At 43.5% G+C, this 14,974-nt stretch overlaps 1 protein-coding gene and 1 pseudogene across 3 annotated transcripts in view; one reads left to right on the top strand and one right to left on the bottom strand.

Annotated features, from left to right (window-relative positions):
• The window catches only part of ADCK1 (aarF domain containing kinase 1), a 209,577-nt gene extending 196,473 nt beyond the window's left edge, over positions 1-13,104 (top strand). Inside the window, exon 15 of one of the 3 annotated variants that reach the window (XR_012133740.1) lies at positions 12,604-13,104. The gene's annotated coding sequence lies outside the window, so the exon portion shown is untranslated. The remainder of the gene's footprint in view (positions 1-12,603) is intronic. The other 2 variants (XR_012133738.1, XR_012133739.1) reach the window with 2 other exon arrangements.
• A 523-nt stretch (positions 13,105-13,627) lies between these two features.
• LOC108391672 (cyclin-dependent kinase 1 pseudogene) lies at positions 13,628-14,506 on the bottom strand (annotated as a pseudogene).
• Between the last annotated feature and the right edge of the window lie 468 nt (positions 14,507-14,974).

Genomic DNA, 14,974 nt, shown 5'->3' with positions numbered 1-14,974 from the left:
CTATTTTCATCTAGGTCTACTCCATTTCCTTCAGCAGTTTCTAATTTATTTGTTTGATTTGTAATAAGTTAATTTTGGTTCACCATTTGTTTCTGTAGTTCTGTGAAATTCCTTGTCATTTCATTTTATTGTTCTGTCTTCTCCTGTGTACTGATTTTATATTTTTTTTGAGTTCTTCTACAGAATGAAACTCTCATGGGGAACCTCGTTCTGTTCCTTGGGTTGCTTTTTCCCCCTGACTGTTAGATTGGTTTTCTAATCGTCCCTGTTCTCTCTCTTCCTGGAAAGACAGTAAGGCCCCGAGGCCCTTGCCTCTGCTGAGACCCCACAGTGCGATGGAGAGGCTCCTACTTATTGGAGTTTTCCTGTAGGTTTTTCTAGATCTGTGTCCTTACTTTCCCAGGCCCTGCCTCCCGCAGTTGCAGGGCATTTGTAGGACTTCTCGGGAGTCTTTAGACTCAATCACTTTCTTACCTTCTACTCTTGATAAGAACGATGTAAGGAGCCACTCTTATCACATCGGAATGTTCTCTCCTTCCCCAGTCACCAAGTTAGTGCTCTGCAGTGGGAGGTTCTATCCCTTTCCTTCTCTGGTCGCTGCTTGTGGCTTTTGGTTTGTTTCACTTTTTTGCTGTATTTCAGTGAAGAGAGAGAGTCAGCGTTCTTGTTCTACTCAGGCGATTACACCTGGAAGTCTACATTGGTTTTATTATCAGAAGAAATACCATAGGACTATTAAAATAAAACAGAGATCTCGGTTATGTCTAGGTTCTCCACCAACTGTTCAAGTATGCTTTTGAGTACAATAATATCTGCCTGAATGAATAAGTTTAATAAGACCACCATTTTTAGCACGGTGGCTTGTTTGAAAACAGATTGGGACAGATATGTGGGGAGCAAGGTTGTACCACACCTTCTCTCATTACATGAGCTTCAACCATTCTAGACACCTTCCTAGAGGGCTTCAAGCAATGTTCAGGTTTGCTTATTTGATTTTGCCTTTCATTATATTGAGCCCAGCTAACATTTCCCTTCTTTTGTGTGCACTTTGGAGATTTTCTTCTTCCTCAGGGAAGCTTTGGTTTTGCTCTCAAGACCTTTTGACTGACTGGGGGAGGCTCACCCCCATCATTGAGGGTAATCTTTACTTAAAGTCATCTGATGGTCGGTGTGAAAATCATCTACAAAACACCTTCGACACAACACCTAGATTAGCTTTTGATTGGATAACTGGATGCAATATTCTAGCCATGTTAGCATAAAATTAACCATCACAAATGGGGAAGGAGTAGTGGGAAATAGAAAGGGCAAAATATCAGAGGAGTTTACTGCCTCCAAAATTTAACAGGTTAAAAACGTGCTCCCGGTCCTCCACCCTGGAAGACATGACCAACAATGAGAACAGCTACATCTACACAGCTCAGTGAGTTCCTTGGAAATGCTTCACTGTGAAACTATCCATGCAAATGTGTGCTCTGGGCAACTGAGCACACCATACCTCCCTGCTGGAGATTCATATACACAGTAGCATATGGGAAACCATGAGAAATCCCATAGCAAAGAAACTTGCTTGTCTTTTTTATTTAATCTGATTTTTCTTAAACTCATTTGACCATGCAACCTTTTCTTTCTCTTCCTCATGTGACATCCAGCCACAGAGCATGCTTTTGGAAAGGCCGTCTTCATCTCCTCTCCCTAAACTGTTAGCCCCCTTTACTTGGGCACCGCTGAGGTTTCCCTGGTAACACAAAAAGAACAACTTTTTCAGTCACTTGCTACACATAAACATTTCCTGCTTTCCTGGTGTTCATGAAAAGTACAAGATTGGCTGACACAGGAAAATGAAATTTTGCGGCTTCTGTCTTGTGCACATGACAAAACCTTTTAAGAGATAAACAATTCAAAGTCCTTTTTATCAAATCTTTGAGTGATACAGTCTCTAGGAAAGTGCCACTTTGTATATCACTTATGTACCAGTCGGCCCCCTCGGGAGTATCAGAACCCTGTGGGAAAGCTTGATCTTGCACACCTGTGAGCTGTACCCCAGGCAGTAGGGAGAGTGGTGCCATCAAAGTGCAATTGATCTCATCCAACAACAAAGTCCGTACTTAGTTCTTGAGTATTTACTGGAGGCTAAGCCATGTATGTGTGTGTGTGCACATGAGAATAAATGAAGAGCTAATAGTTTGAGTTAATGGACTTTTTTGGGTAGGATTTAATCTTGTAACAGAGAGCCCTCAAATAAGAATGCCTTAAGCAAGACTAGGGTTTATTTTTCTCTCATGTAACAGCCTATTCCTAGACCAGAGCTATAATGGGGTTCCGAGGTGCAAGGGACCCAACCTCTGCCATTTCCAAGGTATTTATCTCATCATTCAAAATAGTTTAATACCATGTCCTCATTCCAGTTGGAAGGAAGTGGAGATGGTGCCAGGAAGGGCACATTCCCTCCCTTGAAGGATACAAGTCAGAAGTTTCATGTCACCTACTATACATCCCATTGGTCACATAGCCACATATAGTTTCAAGGAGGGGAGGCTGAGGTAGATAATCCTTAGCTCATGTGGCCATGAAACCCACCAAAGAATCAAGGCTCCTGCTCTTTGGGGGAATGGGAGAGTAAATTTTTGGGGGCAACTAATATTTTCTTGCATAGAATTTATAAAATGTGTAAAGTCTTTAGCAAGCCCTTGACTTTTTCTAAGCAAGCATGCACCACTGCCTGTTATTCCAGAGACTGGACTAAGGGATTTGGATTACAGGTAGGTAACATTCATACCTCTAAGTGGATAGGAACCACCGCAGGGTATGAAACATTTGAGGCTGCCACTCCTGTATCCCAAGTACTTCTAAAGTACTGTTATTTTTAATAGCAACTTAACATATTGCATTCTAATTACTTCTGAGTGTGGATGTGTCTGACTCCCCAATTATACTGTGCTCCTCAAGGGCGGGGACTCTGTTCTATGTCTGACTCATGGTACTACTTAGTAAACATTGGCTGAATCCAGTGGGGGGAGTTGACACCCACTCCCATTCCCACTTCTGCCTCCAGAATGACCTGAACTCTGACCTTTTGTGAATTAATTGGAAGGTATGGGGGTGAACCCAAACACTAGCTGAGCACTCTCTTCTTGGGCTCTCTGGCTGTTGGTTGCTTAACCAAATCTAACCTCCTATTGGGAATAGCTGCTCTGGCTTCTGGAAACCACCTGTTCTGGCTATCCATTGCTACGTATCAAACTACCCCAAAACTTAGCATCATGAAATAACCATTTGTTATGCTCACAGACTCTGTCAGTTAGGAATTTGGACAGGGCCCAGTGGGGATGTTTGTTTCTCTTCCACAATATCAGGGCCTTAGCTGGAAGACTCAGATGCTGGGGTGACTTGACATCTGGGGGCTGGAATTATCTGAAGGTTTCCTCACTCCTGTATCAGCTGTTGGTGGCTGTTGGCCAGGACTTTTGCTGGGGCTGTTGCTGGAACATCTACATGTGGTCTCTCTTTGTAGCTTGGGCTTCCTTACAGCATGGTGACTAGGTTCCAGTGGTGAACTTCCTAGAAAAAAGAGTATGGCCTTAGTTCTAACTTGGGGGATCACACAGCATCACGTCTGCCATATTTTGTTCTGTGGCAATCATAAAGACCCTTCCAAGATCAAGAGAAGAAATAGATTCTACTTGTTGATGGGGTAGTGGCGACAAACTTCTGGGAAGTGCATGTGTGACTGGAAATAAGAGTTGCAGCCATTTTTTAAAGCATGTTCCACCTGGTGGACTCATCCAGAGGACTGAGGAGTGAGGATTCCTAGATTCACCAAGGATTTCTGGCAGGAAGATGCTGTCACTACCTTCAGCCTGATTCCTGAGGGGCCCAGGAAAGAGCCAGGTGGTTTGGCAAAATCCCTGGCATCTCCCTGGCAAGCTGCACAGGAAACTGGAAATCTCCTTTGAGAGTCAAGAGGCCTGTGATTCAGGACAGGTGACTTGATCCACATGAGCCTCAGTTTCCCTGATCTGAGAGAGGAGAAGTTTGGACTAGATCAGTTGTTTTCTAATCTTTAATAACAAGGGATTCTTCTTCTAATTTGTATCATTTTCAAAAAAAAGTTTAGGTTGAACCCAATATATGAACAGAATACAGGTCATTAAAAGGGATTTGGGGGATATACTTGCCCACTTGTCCTCTCTGCTCCCCAGGGATTCTTTGTGGAACCTCCACGCTCCTCAGAGCATGTTTGGAAAATCCCTGGACCAGGATGTTTCCTGAGGGTCTCCAGGATGGGATTGGGATGAGAGAGGAAAGGCCCATCTCTGGTCTCTCTCTCTCTCCTCAGAGTAGTTTCTGCTTCCTTCCTGCCCCTGCTTGAACCCCACTCCCACCTCTCAGCCCCTGGCAGTGGAGTGTCAGGCAGGTGTTCTGGATGAGCCCAAGTCCCACAGATCTGGGGACTGCAATGTTTAAGGAGCAAGATTAAGGGATCCCTACTGGTGTTGTCCGATTCAGGGGCTCTTCCAGTGTCCTGTCATTTGTGCCAGACCAGCTTGGTCTGGGGAGCAGCTGGGGACATGGTATAATGGCTTAAGGGCTACAGAGACAGTGGCCTCCACAGTGCTACCTGCCAGCCTGGGCTGATGGCTCTGGGGTTCCCAGAGAGGAGAGGCCCCAGCCTGCTCTCACCACCCTTTCCTTTTGCCCATGCTCAACTGCCTTTCCCCCCACTTCTCCCTCGGCTGTTACCCCTCCCCAGCCCACTTCCACCCCCACTGTTTCTCTCCCACATTCTCTGCCCCCTGTCTATGTTTCTCCATCCTGATCTCTCTTTAAAAAAAAAAAAAAAATCAATCCACAGAGCGATTAGATTTGCAAATGAGCGGGCAGGAAACTGGGAACAAAGGGAACCAGAGCCGAAGAGGAGCAGGTATAATTACTGTAATTAACTCAAGCAGCAGGGACACATCCCCTAGTTGGAGGCTGCTGAGAGGCACTGCAGGGGAGGCGAGGGGAGCCGGCCTCCAGGCAACTCAGCGACGCCCCCTCCCAGGGCTGGGGCGTCCTCATGGGGGCCCCTGCTGGCCAGGAAGCTCCTCTTGGGGCAGGTGCCTGGGCCATGATATGTCTCATCTCCTGTCCTGGGCTCCGCAGGAGCAGGGCGGAGTGGATCCAGGCTCAGAGAGCAGAGTGGAGCCAGGGGCTGGGTCCCCTCTTTCATCTCTTACCTGGATTCTTAGCTCTTTATCTGCTTTGTGAAATCCTAAGAGCATGCTCTAGTTTCCCTGGGATCCAAACATTTCTAGAGGCCTTGGAGGGGCAACATGTCTTAGATCTGACAAAACCGTTGTATGTGGGTCCCCAGTCATCCCAAACATACACCTCCTGGTGCTTGAGGCCTCCCAGGGCACCTTGACAACCCCGCCTTTCACAGCTGCCCTCATTGCCTCATCCTCCGAGCCGTGTCCGACCCTGAATGTGCCTAGCATTCTCCTGTCTCAGCCTCCACACGTGAGGCTGTCCTTTCTTCCTGAGCACCCCTTTCCTAAATGCCAGCTGCTAAAATGTTATCCACCTTTTGACATACCTTTGAAACTTATCCTGCTTTGGTCAGGTCTGCAGTGACCTCACTCACCCCTTCAAGAAGCCCACTGGTCTTGTCTAGTATATGGGCCTTTCCTCCCTACACCCCATCCCAACTCCTTTCCTTTGAAGAAGGCAGACAGACCCTGAGTTTGGATACCTGAGTTTAAATACCAGCTTTGGGGATCTGTCTCAGTCAGATCCCCTTCACTTGCCAGTGACAGAAACCACAACTCAAACAGAGGGGTTTATTGCTAGGAGAAACTGAGAAGCCCAGGGATGTTTGCAGTCAGGTTGGTTGCATCCAGGGCCTCGGACATGATCATCAGCTCCCTCTTCCTCCTGTCCCCTTTCTGCAGTGCAAGTTTCACTCCCAGGTGGGCCCCTCCACAATGTGGAGCATCTCCAGGCTGTCGTCAGCCCTAGACACAGCCATCCCGACGGCAGAGATTCCTTCCCAGCGTTCTAGCATACACCTGAGAGTTCATCTCACTGGGTTGGGTGGGATCCAGAGACAATCACTGGGTTGGGGGAAATGAAACCCAGTGACTGGCCAACCTGGCATCAAGTAATCCCCCCTGGAATCTGAGCAGGGAGTGGGGCCAGCTGTATCCAAACCACGTAGATTCCCAGTGGGGAGGAGTGGAGCCTCCAAGGGAAACAAGAACACAGCAGAGATGCTGTGCAGGTGGGAACGGCAGATGCTCATCCCTGTGTGGGGCACCCAGGTGAGGGCCCAGGGCCTGGAGACACCCTGTATTCTTGCATGCCTCCCTCCCGCCCTGATGCAGCCCTGGGCACCTAGACCGGGCTACGGTGAGCCACAAGCACAGATTGCAGACTACATCCAGGTGTGAGAACTAACTGGGTCACTTAACAGCCTAGTGGCCTTGGGGAGGAGGAGTCCCTGAACTCTGAGCCTCAGTTTCCACATCTAGAAGTTGGGGCTGTGAACATATCTATTTTACAGCATCATGAAAAATAAGGAGATAATATGTGTGGAAGTGCCTCCCACTCACTTCTCAGCTAAGCCTGGCTTGCCTTCCTCCAATTATACAATCAGGAATTTAATTACCACTGAGGTAAGAAACAAGCCTTTGCCTCCCTTATTTCTGTGACATTGTGCCCTCCAGGCTGCCTTCTGCCTCCCTAGGAATTTGTTTTTATTTTCTTGGCCAGTTCCTCTCACTTTTATGTCTCCCTATGCCTACCTTTTAAGTGATGTGCATGTGCAGGCCGCAGGGCATAGGGTCTGCACTGCGGGCTCGGGGCCTAAATGGCTGCTGTTGGGGCTGCAGTTCAATCGCCTGCCAGAGTGTAACCCTAGGCAGGTTATATAACCTCTCAGTGACCCAGCTCCTCACCTGTAATATGAGAAATCACAATAGTATCTACTGCAGGAGGCAGGGTTTGAATGAGTTAATTTGTGTAAAGCATTTAGAACGGGGCTTGGTAGGGAGCATTATAAAAATGTTAGTTTTAATGTTCCAAATGGAAATATATCATGCTTCAGCACCAGGTTTCACTTCCCAAGATGTTTTACTCCCCAAGAATATTTCACTACTCTCCATTCTTGTGCCTAATTTCTTAATTCAGTCCCTGATAATTTCAAGCATGGACACTCCCACATCCTCCTGACTGGTCTCCCCTACCTGGCTTGCCTTCTAATCTATTCTTCATTCAAAAATCTGATTGTATCCTTCCCTGATTTAACTCCTCCCCAGGCTGCTATAGAACCCTCACCTAGAGCACCCTGGGAATATCTCCATGCCAGCAGTTGTCACTTTGCATAAGTGTCTGACTCCTCCATTATAAGTTTCTTGAAGGCAGGGACCTCATATTTGCATAGCTCTTGGCACAGTTTCTGGCACCTTATCTGTGTTCAGTGCTTGTTGGGTAAATCAACTGTGGTAATCCCTACAAGAATTTGTCAAGCCTTTTCTCATTGTAAGTGACAGAAGTGGCTCTGGGCATGGCTGGACCCCAGTACTCAAATGACACGATCAGGACCATATCTTTCTCCATCTGCAGGCTTTGCTTTCCTCTGTCTTGGTTTCATTCTCAAGCTGGTTCCCTGAAAATGACCACCAGCAGCTTCAATCTACTCACTTAGCAACCCCCATGATAAAAATGGCATCTCCTTCCCAACATTTTTAGCAAAAGTCTCAGCACACTCTCATTAGGCCAACTTACTTGCTATTCCAGGGGCATGAAATGTGGTAATTGGTCAGAAACACCAGAAATTTATTTCTTACAATTCTGGAGGTAGAAAGTCCAAGTTCAAGGCATCTCCAGTGACTGGAGGCACCCACTTCCTGGTTCATAGATGGTACCTCTCACTGCATCCACATATGGCAGAGTGGGTGAGGAATCCCTTGGGAGTCCATTTTATAAGGTCACTATACAATGAGGGCTCCACCCTCATGACTTAATCCACCTCCCATAGGCCCCACATCCTCACACCATAGTAACATGCCCATCCCCGGCACTGGGGAGTGGAGTCATGGTCACCTAAGACAAGTGGAGGAGTGGGGCAGGAGCATCTCCCCAAAGGAAAAATGGGGAGCTCTTGCCAGAAAAATGGGTCAGAGGGAAGCAAAAACAAAATTTGTACAGAAGTCCCAGGTACTGCTAGTTCTTGTGTAAACATTTCAATGAATCTTGATAACAATCCAAAGAAATCCATTCCAGCAATGAAAACACCTAGGTTCTGAGTGGCTGAGAGACTTGCTGGACTTTATACAGCCTCTTGGAGGTAGAGTCAGAGTCTTATCCTGACAGTGTGCCTCCAGAGATTTCCCCCTTTAAAAAGTTTTTAGAAAGGAATACATATACACAGTAAAAATTCTAAACAGTGCAAAGGGTGCACAGTGAACAGGTAGTTACACTTCAAGCCCTGGCCCTAAGTCCCTTCCTGCCACCATCAAGGCCAGAAGGTGCCCATTACTCCATCATGGCCAGAAGTAGTGTAACTTCCACCAGATTTTTATTAATCCTTCCAGAGATATGCTGTGTATAAGCAAGCATGTATAGCCCCTCCTTTATATGTATGGTACCCTCTGCACACACTCTTTGCACCTTAACTTTTATCAGTTATTATCCTATGGATTGTTCCATATAGATTGACCTCATTCTTTTAAAGGCAGAGTCTGCACTCCTAACCCTACCGTATTCTACCTCAGTGACTGACAGATGAGTTGTTATTGGCCATAACTGATGTGACAAATAGTTGACAAGTTGGATACATTGTGTTGAAATTGTGCCCAGGTGACTGGACTCTCATGTTCTGATGTCTGGAGGAAACAGGAGGTGTCATGTTCGGTTTGGAGTCCTTTGTGTTCCAGACTGTTCTGTCCCCTCCTTTTTTCTCTGAAATGGTTCCTCTTACCTCCTGGCCTACCATAGGCTGAGACACAGTAATATGTGAACCTCAGCTCTCCTCTCTCCTCTCCCATCTCATAAGAATTCAATTTACATGACAAAACCACATCCAATGTGTAAGAAGAAGCACATCTGTACCTGTTTGGGGGAGCACCATAAGGTGATAGGAGGGGTGCCTGCATTGTGCTTGGCATCTACCAGCTCAGCAGATGCTTTTTAGATGAACTTGGGATTGACTCGTGTCTCATGCAATTATGATCTAGTCCCCCTCCCCGCAGAACTCCTGGTTGTCTAACATGTAGTTAGAACCTATTAAGTGATGTTGTCAAAGAAGAGTATACGGAGATATTTGTTGACTCCTTATTTATAGAAGTGAGGCTTTGGAAATTACTAAATGTTTATAGCAACAGAATAGTTAAATAAATGGTGAAAGATTTGAATATAACATCAGTATTGTCTTAGTCTGTTTGGGCTACTATAACTAAAACACCATAGACCTGGTGGCTTATAAATAAAATTTATTTCTCATAGTTCTGGAGACTGAGAAGTCCAAGATCAAGGTGCCGGTATAGTCAGTGTGTGGTGAGATCTGCTCCCTGGCTCATAGATGCCCATCTGCATGCTGTTTCCTCAGTTGTGGCAGGGCAGGACAGGGCAGGGCAGCTCTCTGGAGTCTCTTTAAAAGGGCACTTGTGAGGGGTCTACACTTGTGGCCTAGTCAGCTCCTAAAGGCCCAACCTCTTAACACCATCACACTGGGGGTTAGGATTTAGCATGTGTATTTGTATGTGTGTGTGTGGGGGGGGGAGGGGAGCACAAACATTCAGTCTACAGCAAGTATATAGATCTTAAAAATTGTGTTTGTTTGTGTGTGATACAGGTTAACATGGCCCCCAAGTACAAGTCAACCACTTCTGGGTTTAAACCGACTCTTCCCTTACACTATCTTGGGAAGCTAACACACATCATGAGAGACCAATTCACTGTTTCCCCTCTCTTCTGGTTCTCACAGCAGCCTCACACGATGCCTTATTTGCCTCATTTCTAGTTCATGAGCATAAAGCTAATGTATGGAAGCACTAGGATTTGAGTTCAGATCATTCTGACTCTAAAGCCTGAGCTCCAGCTGCCCATGGGGTTAAAACATTGTTCCCGACCGTGCTCTGCTGAACTCTACTCTTACTGAATGTCACAAGGAAAACGGGGTCCCTGTGTTCAGGGAATGCTTGCATTTTGTTCTTGAGGTAATTTCGTTTCTGTTGGGAGGTAAAGTGATAGCATCTGGTTGTGGCTGAGAGAAGAGTGTTTTTTATAGATGGTGGTTAGGTTGACACCTTGGAGTCATTCCATGGGCACTGATCCATTATGTGATCTGAATATAAGATGGCCCTTTCTACACACTGCCTGGGCCATAGAAATTTGACATACGAGTGAGGCGTGCTTCAGAAATACTAATTTTGGCCTACCCTTTCATTTTTACAAATGAGGAAACTGAGGCCTCTAAGCTTTGTACTATATAAATTTTAGTAAAGCTTGCTGAGCCCATAAGAGAGCTCTGGGGCTCTGACTTACATTTGGGGAATACTAACTCTATCAACTTTATAGTTGATGCTCATTCAATTTTCCCACATGTGTAAGTTCTTTGAATGAATAAACAAATGTACAGTGTTTATCGAGCACTTACTGAGTGCCATGTACCATACTAGGCCTTTCTCATGCTATATTATTTAGGCTCCACCACAACTCAGGCATATGCCCTTGATATTTACACAACTAAAATGGAAACACATGTCTGCACAAAGACCTGTTGCACCACATTGGTTCAAGTTTTTTTTTCCTTAACACATTCCTAACTGATGTTGTAATGATATATGATAATATAAAGGAGATATGAAGTTTAACAGTACAAATAGACTCTTGTACTCAAAGTGGGGAAAGATAATAAAGATCTTGTCAAGAAAGCCTTCATCATAAACAAACACCAATTGACGGTCTCTAAGTGCACAGCCCAGAATAAAATGCCAAGAGGATGCAGAAATACTGCAAGACTTGGTATCTATCCCAGGATAGATCTGAGTTCAAATCTTAACCTTCTCTTCACAAGCAGCCTGACTTTGGAAAATCCTAGCTGAGCCCCAGTTTGTGTATCAGCAAAATGGAGACCATATACCCCAAGTAAATATTTAACTCTAAAAGAAATTGCTGAATTTTTCCAAAGTTCTGTATTATTTTTCATTTGTACAAACAAGTTATGATATTTTCAGTTGTTCCACTTCCCTGCTAGCACTTGGTATTATTTCTTTTTTTGATTTTAGCTGTTCTAGTGGGTGGTAGTGGTGTCTTGCGGTTTTAAATTGCATTTACTCAATGACAATAATGTTGGGCATATTTTCATTTGTATATTTGCCATTTGTATTTCTTCTTTTGTGAAGTCTCTGTTCAAATTTTTTGCCTGTTTTAATTGAGTTAATTGGTACAAGATCCCAAATACAAGCCTTTGGTCAGATATATGTATTGCATATATGTTTTTTCTGCTCATGGCTTGGCTTTTCTTTCCCTTTTAAAAATGCTGTCCTTTGAAGAGTAGGAAGCTTTTATTTTGACATAGTTCAATTTATCAATTTTTCTTCCTTTTAGAGTTTGTGCTTTTTGTGTTTTGTCTAAGACTTCTTTGCCTATACTAAGGTCATAACATTTTCCTCCTATGTTTTCTTCCAGAAGTTTTTAGTCTAGCATTTACATCTAGGCAAATGACCACTTTTAAGTTAATTTTTGTTTATAGTGTAAAGCAATGTTCGAGGCTTATTTTCTTCTAAGATGTTCAATTGTCCTAGCAACATTTGTTGAAAATCCGTTCCTATTGGCTTACTTTGGCATTTTTTTCAAAAATTAATTGACCATGTATGAGTGGGTTTATTTCTGGACTCTTTATTCTATTCCATTGATCTATATGTCTATCCTATGTTAATAGCACACTGTCTTTTTTATTGTAGCTTTATGGTAAGTCTTAAAATAGTGCAGTTCTTATGCTATTTTAGGATGTAGTGTAGGAGGTAGTCTAAGTTCTCCAACTTTGTTCTTCCTTTTCAAAGTTGTTTGGCTATTTTAAGTCCTTAGCATTTATATACAAATTTTTTTTATCAGTTTTCCAATTTCTATTAAGAAAAAGCCTGGTGGCATTGTGATTGAGATTGCATTAAATCCCAATATGTTGGGAAGTATTGACATTTTAATAATATTGAGTCCTCCAGTCCATAAACATTGTATGTATCTTCATTTATTTAGGACTTCTTTAAGTTTCTCCAGGGTTATGTTGTCATTTGCAGTGTAGAGGTTTAGCATATATTTTGCTAAATTTACCCATAAGTGTTTTATGTATTTGGGTGCTATTGTAAGTGGTGTTTCTGGTAGCCAGCCTCCAGATTGGCCCCAGTGCTCCTTTCCCTCTGTGTATTCATTGTATTCATGTCTTTGTGCAGTACCCCTCCCACCTCCTGCCCATCCCCTCCCTGCCACACACACACAAAACACACGGTACCAGGCTTGATTCGTGTGACCAGCAGAATGTGGCATAAGTGATGGAATGCCTCTCCTGAGACTAGGTAATAAAAGGTACCATGACTTCTTCTTCACTCTCTCTTGCAGTGCTTGCTCTGGAAGACATGAACAGCTCTACTGTAAGGCCCGAAGTGGTGAAGAAAGACTTTCATAAATGAGGAACTGAGGCATCTACCAACAAAAAGTGAACGAGTGATCTGGGAAGTGGACCCTCCAGCCCCAGGCAAGCCTTCAGATGACATCAACTCTGACTAACACCTTGGCTGCAACCTCCCGAGGGATCCGGAGCCAGACCACCTGGTGAAACTGCTCCCAGACTCTGACTCCCAGAAACTGTATGAGAGGAGAAATGTTTGTTGTTTCAAGCTGTTAATTTGGTAATTTCTTATATAGCAACTGAGAACTAATATAGTATCTTTTAAAAAAAATTAATGTTAGTCTATTTTATTTCAACTTCTAGTTCTTTGTTTTTAGAATATAGGACCCCCCCTTTTTTTTTTAAAAAAAAAAGAACCTTTTACCCCATGTCCTTGCTAAAACCATCTCTTCTGCAGATATCCTAGGATTTTCTACATAGGCAATCATGTCATCTGTGACAAAGATAGATTTACTTCTTTTCAAATCTGGATGCCTTTTGATTATTCTACTGCCTTGTTAAACTTGCTTAGACTTTCAGTATGATGTTGAATAAAATGGAGAGAACAGGTACCCTTGCCTTGTTCTTGATCTCAGAGGAAAGCCATTCAGTCACTTGCTGTATGATCTTAGCTATAGGTTGTCCAGAGATGCCCTTTAGCAGGTTAGGGAGTTTTCTTCTGTTCTTAATTCACTGAGAAGTCTTTTTTTTTTAAATTCCTGATTTCTGTCATCAATACTAGATTTATAGTTTTATTATAGTAACAAATACTTCTTTCAGTGTGATCTACACACATACACAGAATCACTATTTTTAAATTGATTTGTATTTTAAGTTATACTTTTGAAAATGGAAGATGAATTTCAGCTTGAGTTTTACAACATAGAAAAGACCACATAGGACAAAAATGGAGTTAACAGTAAAAATGTAACTATTTGTTTTTGATACAACCTGTGGGAACTTTTTGTCGGAAAGCTACATCTTCTTAATCTGATTCTTCAATTCATTAAATATGGATGATTTAATGCTATTTTGTCAGAAACTGTCTAGGTAGGATTAACCTGCAACATACTGACATTTTTGAGAGCAAATCCAAGCCATTTTCAACTAAGTGTTTGACATGGAGTGCTAGGCTTCCTGGTTCCCACTTGGGAAGTGCACTCTCACAGTCCTGTAAAGATTCTAATTCTGGCCATACTTCATTATTGGGGGTGCCCAAAGCTCTGACGAGTTGATCCATTTCTGAATCCACAAGGAAATGTGGCTTATTAGTTGCCAATTTGGCAAATACAGTGTCTATACTCCATATGTAACTAGAGTTGAGCAGTGAGCTGACCCCAGCAATACTTCTGGACATCTATACCGGAGTGTTACTACTTCATGCCTACATACTCTAATAGGTATTCTGAAAGTTCTGGCAAGGCCCAAGCCAGCCAGTTTAGTTGTTCCTTTGTTACAATAGGTTTTGAGGTTTTAAGTCTCTGTGAAGAGCTCTTCTAGAGTGACGAAACACCATTATTTGATTTGGTACAAATAACACTTAACAAGTGAAGAATCCATGAACTGATCAGGAGCAATAGAATGCAAGTGTTTGCTGAGATCCAAGGAATTTAAGGATGAAATGCAACCTGGAATTCTGCATAAGCACATCTTGGAAACTAATTGTAATTGGATGACAAAGTTCTTTTAACAGAGAAGTTTCTTGAACTGCTGTATTAAGAAGCCCTGCCTCTTTACTTTCTAGTCTGACTGTCTTCCTGGCTACCACCTGACCTGTAGTTTTGTGTCTACCTTCATATTTAGCTCCATAGTTGGGCCTTCTCCAAATTTCTCTCTTTTGGTATAATATCCCATAGTGCTTAGTAAGTATGATAGATCCTGGCTTATTCTATGCTGGTGGGGAGGTGGGGTTGATGAGGTGGGGGCGAGGTGAAGGCACTGGTGGCAGCTATTTCCTAAACTTCTAAGAGCTCTGAGAACTTTTATTATGAGTCAGTTTCTAATACTCCTTTTGAGCCTATTGAGATAATTGCACCTTACTTTTTTCTTTTTATGTTTTGCTAATATGGTGAGTTACTTGATTGACATTTGAACCAACTTGCATTCCTGAGAGCCCACTTGGTCATCATGTGTGAATTATTTTTTAAAACACTTAACGAATACTTTTTTATTTTCTATTATTCAAGGCACATTTGCATTTTGTGCATCTGCAAGAGGCTGGGAGACTCTACTCCGCAGTGGCTGCTGTTGGGATCACAGCGGTCGCTTGGTGCCTGACCAGTGGGTTTTTGTAAACCTCTGAGTTCTATGGGGAAAGATATG

Source organism: Manis javanica, chromosome 8 (genome assembly GCF_040802235.1).
Source record: "Manis javanica isolate MJ-LG chromosome 8, MJ_LKY, whole genome shotgun sequence".
Taxonomy (NCBI): Eukaryota; Metazoa; Chordata; class Mammalia; order Pholidota; family Manidae; genus Manis; species Manis javanica.
This window is presented reverse-complemented; position numbering and strand designations above follow the sequence as displayed.